Below are 8,563 nucleotides of genomic sequence, written 5' to 3'. Positions count from 1 at the left end.
GTGGAATCTATACAGGGTTTGAATATGAAGACACTGATCATGCAGAAGTAGATGAGGCATGGAGGGATTTTAATGACCTATAGCTGAATAGTTGACATTTGAATGCATTTTGTCAAGAAAACAAGCTATGCAACAAAATAGGATATCATACAAAATGTTAGTTTAAAAAAAAATGTTGCATGTACTCCAATATCAAATGTATGTTTGAAGTACTACGTGTGCTTGACTAAATTAAAAATTAAAGATACTGTGCATTTGAACTATGCTGGTGTGTACGTCATGTGTTCGTAATGATGCAGCTACTTGAAACGTGAAAACTGCTGTGTTTGAAAAATGATCTGTGATCTGGATAGTCTCTCTTGTGGAGCCATGACATGTGTTGGATTAACTCTCATGTCCATGACCTGTTTTGAATCTAATACAGAGGAGAGAACATCTGCAATCATAGCTGTCATGTAGCTATAGTCCTTTTCAACAGGCACTGCTCTTGCTCTGAATGTCTTGTGGACTTTGCTCCATGAGATTTTGAACTTGGGTTCACCAACACTCTCCCCATCCTGAAAAACTGCCTGTTCAAAAACAGAAATATGGAAAATAGATACAGGGTGTTAGGAACAGTTTAGTGTGCAATAACCAGTGTCACATAGGGGTGTAACAATATATCGTGCCACAATATATCGCAATACAAAAATGCAACAATACGTATCGTGGATAGTCCCCCCCTCCAAAAAAAATTACTGTGTGAGAAAAAAATTCAAGTTTTCAGAGTTTTAGTGGCAGTACTACATTAAACTACTATATATAATGTTGAATATAATGTATAATAATGGAATGGGGGAATATTTGTGGGTCCTGATAATACCAAATGTCTTTTGTTACCTGACCAGTAAAAAGTGTCCAACAATATTTTAAATATATCTACTCAGTGAAAAAGTGCAAGAATATTTGTCTAAAATAATTCTGTATTTTCAGCTTCAGAATCATGAATATTTTTATTCTGGTGTTTCTATTGTCCTTGGGTTAAACGCACAGAGTCCAAGTCTATTCATTTAAACCCACAATGTAATATCAAATTTAGCATTTTAATCAATGTGGCAGCGGGGGCGTGGTCAAGCGCCCGTCCGGGAGAGAGAAGCGGTAAGGGCGCTCACACCTGGGCCAAATTATGACTAACACCTGTCTCTAATTGCAGTAGAGTGAGGAGAGCGGTGAAAAAGCCAGCAGCGGCAGAGCAGAGGGAAGCCGACCAGAGCAAGCCAACCCAGTGCGCTTGTGTTGTTGTGTGTTGGTTTTTTTGTAAATGTTTGTGAGACAGACAGCCATTAAAAACCTTACCTTTTTCAGCTGAAACCTTCGTTTCCTGTCCTCCTTCCCGTGAGGGTTTTACACTGGTGCCGAAACCCGGAAAACCATAATAATGGAACAGAGTCAGCCCCATAGAGTCCTCCCAGCTGGCTGAAGTCCTCCAGTCCCTCATGACACTCCACCAGAGCCACCAACAATCCCTGCTTGAGCTCCGGCAAGACCAGGATCGCCGCTTTTTGAAATCATGCGGGCTCAAGCAGAGGACCGGCACGCCATCCGGAGCCTCCTCAGCCAGGAGGCCGCTCCAGCCGCAGCCGCGACCCCGGACACCAGCGCCACATTGCCCCCACCAGCGTTACAGAAGATGGGGCCGGCGGATCGACCCAGAGGCCTTCATCGACCTCTTCGAGAGGACGGCGGAGATTTGGGGGTGGCCCCAAGACCAGTGGGCAGCCCGGTTAGTCCCTCTCCTGTCCGGGAAGCACAACTCGCGGCCCAACAACTGCCGGCAACAAGCCTCCTGGCTTACAACGACCTGCGAAAAGCCATCCTGCAACGGGTTGGTCGGTCCCCAGAAGAAAGTCGCCAACTCTTCCGGGCCTTAAAACTTGAGAAATCCGACCGCCCGTTTGCGTTTGCCCAACGGCTCCGTGATGCGTGTCGGAGGTGGCTGCTTGCGCGGGACCGCGGCGTCGAGGAGCTCGTCGACCAGGTGGTACTGGAGCAGTTTGTCCAGCGTTTGCCCTGGAAGACGGCCGAGTGGGTCCAGTGCCACCGCCCGGCGTCGCTGGAGGAAGCCGTCCGGCTCGCGGAGGACCACATGGCGGCGATTCCTAGGGCGGACGAGCCCTCTCTGTCTGTCTCCCCTTCCTCTGTGTCTTCCCCTGTTTTTTTTCCCTCCCCTCTTCCCTCTCGCTCTGCTCTCTCCCCAGGGTCCGTTCCTGCCCCCCGCAGGCGTGGAGCGTTCGCGCGCCCAGCTTCCCGGTCTTGGGAACACCCACCAAGCCCTTCTCCATCCTTCAGCCGCTCTCCTCCTCAGGTGGGGGCCCGCCAGCTGCAGGTGCGGCCGCAGCGTCTGGGCCGGTCTGCTGGAGGTGCGGAGACCCGGACCACTTCCGGGATCAGTGTCCGCTGATGGAAATAGGGGCGGTGGTACGGGTCTCCGATGTTCCACAGACTGCCCCGATCGAAGCTGGAGCGTATCGGATTCGGTAAGAATCCAGGGGTACATACCAAGCTTTGTTGGATACCGGCTGTAACCAGACCACCATCCACCAACGCTTGGTTCAACCCGGGCTTTGGGCTCAGCTAAATTGGTGAGGGTAAGGTGTGTGCACGGGATATTCACAAATATCCCGTGGTGACTGTGGCGATCAAATTCAGGGGAGAAAAGCATAGTGTAGAGGCAGCGGTTAGTCCCCGCCTCACCCATCCGCTAATTCTGGGTACAGATTGGCCAAGCTTTAGGAAATTATTGGAGGGAGTTTGCGCGGATGGGTCCTGCGTGAAAGTGAAGGGGTGTGTGTTGTGCGAGGCTTTGGCGGGGAGGCGGAGCCAGGGCCGTCCTCTGCTGCTCCGAGTGGACGGGGAAGGGGCGAGGTGGACGCTCCTCCCTCCGGGAGTTCCGGAGGGGACTTCCCCTGGAGCAGTCGCGGGATGAAACCCTTAAGCACGCCTTTGACCAAGTGAGAGTAATCGATGGTCAACAACTCCGGCCGGGTGTCGCCGTCTCATATCCGTACTTTTCGCTGATCAATGATCGCTTATACAGGGTGACGCAGGACGCCCAGACAAAGGAAAAAGTAACTCAATTGTTGATTCCACGGAGCCGTCGGGAAATGGTTTTCCAGGCGGCTCACTATAATCCTATGGCCGGTCACCTAGGGGAACGAAAAACACTTCTCCGTCTAATAGCCCGCTTCTATTGGCCGGGCATTGGCGGTGACGTCCGCAGGTGGTGTGCGGCGTGCGTGAATGTCAGCTGGTAAACCCACCGGCCACCCCAAAAGCGCCATTGCGCCCTCTACCATTAATCGAGGTCCCTTCGAAAGAATTGGGATGGACCTCGTCGGGCCATTAGAACGGTCAGCACGCGGACATCGCCGTGTTAGTCCTAGTGGATTACGCGACGCGGTATCCGGAAGCAGTGCCTCTGAGCAACATCTCCGCACGCAGTGTTGCAGGGGCACTCTTCAAGATAATCTCCGGGTGGGGATCCCGAAAGAGATCCTCACCGACCAGGGCACAACGTTTATGTCACGAGCACTTCGCGAACTTTACGAGCTCTTGGGCATCAAATTGATTCGCACTAGCGTTTACCATCCTCAGACAGATGGCCTAGTGGAACGGTTTAATAAAACGCTCAAGAACATGATTCAGTAAATTGCATACACGATGACGCTAGAAATTGGGATAAGTGGCTAGACCCCTGTTATTTGCAGTACGAGAGGTCCCGCAAGCCTCCACCGGGTTCTCCCCGTTTGAGTTGTTGTACGGACGACGCCCACGCAGGGTCCTCGATGTCATCCGTGAAAATTGGGAGGAGGGACCTTCTAATGCCAAAAATGAAATTCAATACGTTCTTGATCTTCGAGCAAAGCTCCACACACTGGGGCTGACTAACACAAGAGCATTTGCTCCAGGCTCAAGAACGCCAACGCCGGCTGTATGACAGGGGTACTCAGCTACGGGAATTTGCACCGGAGATAAAGTGCTTGTATTACTCCCAACATCGAGCTCAAAATTACTCGCCAAGTGGCAAGGACCGTTTGAGGTCACACGACGAGTAGGGGATCTCGATTATGAAGTCAAACGTACCGATAGAGGGGCGCGTCAAATATATCACCTCAACCTCCTGAAATTGTGGAGGGAGGAGGCGCCTCTGTGACGTTGGCCCACGGTAGTTCCGGAGAGGGCGGAGCTCGGACCGGAGGTAAACAAAACTACAATCTTAACACTCCGGTCACTTGTGGGGACCAGCTCTCACCGCGGCAGCTCACAGAGGTTTCTGAGTTACAAAAAGAGTTTGCGGACGTGTTTTCCCTCTCCGGGCCGTACTGAACCTCATACAGCACCACATCGAGACCGAGCCGGGCGCGGTGGCGCTGTCGCCTTATCGCTTACCCGAACACAAAAAGAAAGTCGTTCGGGAAGAATTAGATGCAATGCTCGATATGGGCGTAATAGAGGAATCCCACAGTGATTGGTCCAGCCCGGTTGTTCTTGTTCCCAAGAGTGATGGGTCGGTTCGGTTCTGTGTGGATTACAGGAAAGTCAACGCGGTGTCTAAATTTGACGCGTACCCAATGCCCCGTGTTGATGAACTGCTCGATCGGTTAGGTACTGCTCGATTTTACTCGACCCTGGATTTAACAAAGGGCTATTGGCAGATCCCTTGACACCAATGTCCCGCGAGAAAACAGCCTTCACCACGCCGTTTGGATTACACCAATTTGTGACGCTTCCTTTCGGTTTGTTCGGGGCCCCAGCCACGCTCCAGCGACTCATGGATCGGATCCTCAGACCGCGATACCGCGTACGCCGCTGCCTATTTGGATGACATTATCATCTATAGCAATGATTGGCAGCGGCACATGCAACATCTGAGGGCCGTCCTGAGATCGCTGCGGCGGCGGGGCTCACGGCAAACCCTAAGAAGTGTGCGGTTGGGCGTGTGGAGGTACGGTATCTGGGGTTCCACTTGGGTCATGGCCAGGTGCGTCCCCAAATTGAAAAGACTGCGGCGATTGCGACTTGCCCTAGACCTAAGACCAAAAAGGGGTGAGACAGTTCCTGGGGCTGGCTGGCTATTACAGAAGATTTGTGCCTAATTATTCGGACGTCACCAGCCCGCTGACTGATCTCACTAAAAAGGGGCTCCAGATCCGGTCCAATGGTCGGAGCAGTGCCAACAGGCGTTCACGCAGATTAAAGCTGCACTTTGTGGGGGCCGCTTTTACATGCACCTGATTTTCTCTCCCTTTTATTTTGCAGACGGACGCTTCAGACAGAGGGCTGGGGGCCGTACTCTGCAGCTGGTGGAGGGAGGCGCCGGTGCTGTACATTAGCCGGAGTACAGCACCGGGGAAAAGGAGTGTTTGGCCATCAAGTGGGCGGTCCTCACCCTCCGTTACTACCTGCTGGGGCGGGCCTTCACCCTCTGTTCGGATCATGCCCCACTCCAGTGGCTCCACCGCATGAAGGATACTAACGCCCGGATCACCCGTTGGTATCTCGCTCTCCAGCCTTTTAAATTCAAGGTGATCCACAGACCGGGGGTGCAGATGGCTGCCGCCGACTTCCTCTCCAGAAATGGGGGAGTGGTAGGCAGGCCGGATGACGCCCGGCCTGAGTCGGGCGGTGGGGGTATGTGGCAGCGGGGGCGTGGTCAAGCGCCCGTCCGGGAGAGAGAAGCGGTAAGGGCGCTCACACCTGGGCCAAATTATGACTAACACCTGTCTAATTGCAGTAGAGTGAGGAGAGCGGTGAAAAAGCCAGCAGCGGCAGAGCAGAGGGAAGCCGACCAGAGCAAGCCAACCCAGTGCGCTTGTGTTGTTGTGTGTTGGTTTTTTTGTAAATGTTTGTGAGACAGACAGCCATTAAAAACCTTACCTTTTTCGCTGAAACCTTCGTTTCCTGTCCTCCTTCCCGTGAGGGTTTTACAATCAACAGTAAATTTTTTGTTAACCTTTTATCATATGTCTTGGAGTATCGCAATAATATCGTATCGTGAGTTCAGTATCGTGATATGTATCGAATCGTGACATGAGGGTATGGTTACACCCCTAGTGTCACATAGTGCTTGCAAGGGATAGGATTGATTACAGTTCACACACCTGTTCCCTGTTCACATTGTTGTTATGATCCAGAGCAGCAAGCATGGAGGCATGGATCATCACATAATATCCAAAATGTGTTCTCTTTGGGAGGTATTTCAGGTACATGGAGTGATACACCTGAAACAAATTTGAATTTGAAATAAACTATTAAAATATGTGAGTCACATCCTGCCACATCATAATGAATGGAATATTTAATATTTAATAATCAAATAAAGCAAATAAATAATTTCAGCAATAATCTGCCATGGGTCTTCTTTAAAATTATACCAAATTTAAGTCTGTGCTCCCAAGACTAAAATTATGACAGTTTTTTGACGTGGACATTTTTGTCCTCTATGTAGCTATGTGTAACTTTTTTAATTGATGCACAAGGGTTAAATATGCCTGTATTTGATCATACCTCTAGTTTTGTTGTGTGGATGCACTTTGTCAGATGATCCAGGTCTTTCAAAAGCCGCTTGTGTTTCACAACCTTCACAAGTGCGTTATGGGCTTCAGATCCTGGCTTTAACCAAAGCTTGCTTCTCTGGCTCGTCTCATCAAGGGCCTCATGAGAACATTGGTGATAGTGCCTGTTCCCTGGCCAGTCGTGTCGGTTGGTAACATGGTGTATTACAGATATCCACTTCTCTTTCAACACTTCGGCATTACCCTCACAGGTTTGTGCACTCCACCACAAATGATTTACAATGGATGGAATCCACTGTCCCAGGCCTTCACATTCCATTCTCTTAGCTTCAGTTGCCAGTTTTTTGGACACTCCTTTTGCCACATGCCAAGGGTCAAATTCATGGTGTTTTTCTGGATTACTGACCCTCATTTCTTTGACGATTTGTGGATGTCTGTCAGTTGAGATGGCTGAGACCTTCACTCCATTTTCTTCTATGGTTTTGAGAGCTTCTTTAAAACCTTTGATTTCCATGGTATTAGAGCTCGAAACTTGGGTGCAGCTAATTACCTTGAAGTCCACAACCTTTTGGCTTTGTGCGTCTAAAAAAGTGTATGTACAATATTTGGCTGAGTGCCCCGGAGAGTCACACCGGCCATCTCCACAGAGAACAACTTCTTGTGATTTCATTGTAGATAACACTGTACTTTTTTGAATGACAGGAAACACAAACTTCTTCCTCAGTGATGTGTATGTGTCTTCACTAATTGTTTTGAGGTTCATGTTACTACAGAAACGCTCAAATTTAGCAAAATGGATGCCACTGAAGAAAACTGATGCTGTTAAAAGCAGGTTTCCTGTCCCTTTGGTCCCACTCAGAGTAGGCTGAGACTGCCATCTGTAACTACAGTTGTTAGCACATGTGATCTAAAGTGTCAACTGTGATCCTTCAATTTTAACTCTTTCACTTCTTCCTGGACAATCAGGGAGCCACACATTAAACAACGCTGAAGCAATTGGTTTAACTGTTCCTCAAAAACTAGAAAAACCCTCATTTCTTTATGCGTGTTGGTTGAAGCTTGTGATTCCTGGGTGCTTTGAGAAAACTCAGATGAACTTACAATGTATTCGGATCAAAGTGACTGCACTGTGGTTGACTCTGTTCGCCAAGTTCATCATCTGAGAGGAACAGATCCTGGGAGTTATCAATGTCATCCTCCTGTACACGTTTGCCCATCTCAATTTCATGTTTACCTGTGTAACTATGGTCCTTTTTTACCGGGTAGTCCACATCAGCTGGCCACTGTACCGCTGCATCCGACTGGTTAACATCCGTCTGCGTTGCTGCATCAACCATACTAGGAGAACACTGTAGGCCTAACGTTACAGTGGATTCATTAACAGCATCTGGTGGATTGTCGGTTACCTCCACGATCGGTGTAGTGTCAGATGATTCGTCTTCCGCGACTGCAGGAGCGGGTTGTTTACATCCTAGCAGTAGAGTGTCCACAGTCGCTTGCCTTTGTCGTTTGTTAGCGCAGCTTTCACTCGCTATCGCGCGGACGCTTGCTATGCGTCTTGTGGGGAAAATTGACGGCACGGCATTTGGTTTTAGTCTTACGCTTGTAACTAGCTGCACCTGTGAGCTCTTTTAGCCGACTAAATGCCTCAAACGCATCAGGGCTGAAGTGACGGGAACACAGCCGTGGGTCTTTAGGGAGTTGTACTCGTCCGCAAGCAACTTCCCACTCTTTTCTTATTTTCTTCTCCTTTGGAAAGGAGTGGAGGCTTACATAACTCCCCCTGTTGCCTTTGGACTGGAAATTACAACCAAACGCTGCACAATGTGTCATTATATTCACTTTTCGGACGTAGCTACAGTTAAACTTAGCGCCATTAGCTCACCTCTCTCTGTTCTGAACACAACCGACACAACCAATATGCGTCATCGACCCAGAATGCATTGCGCGCGCAAAAATAATGGCTGCCTTCGTAGTTCAAATTCTGTAAACACTTTGAGGATTTTTTA

This window comes from Xyrauchen texanus, unplaced genomic scaffold, assembly GCF_025860055.1.
Source record: "Xyrauchen texanus isolate HMW12.3.18 unplaced genomic scaffold, RBS_HiC_50CHRs HiC_scaffold_173, whole genome shotgun sequence".
Classification (NCBI taxonomy): Eukaryota; Metazoa; Chordata; class Actinopteri; order Cypriniformes; family Catostomidae; genus Xyrauchen; species Xyrauchen texanus.
Note: the sequence above shows the minus strand (reverse complement) of the source record.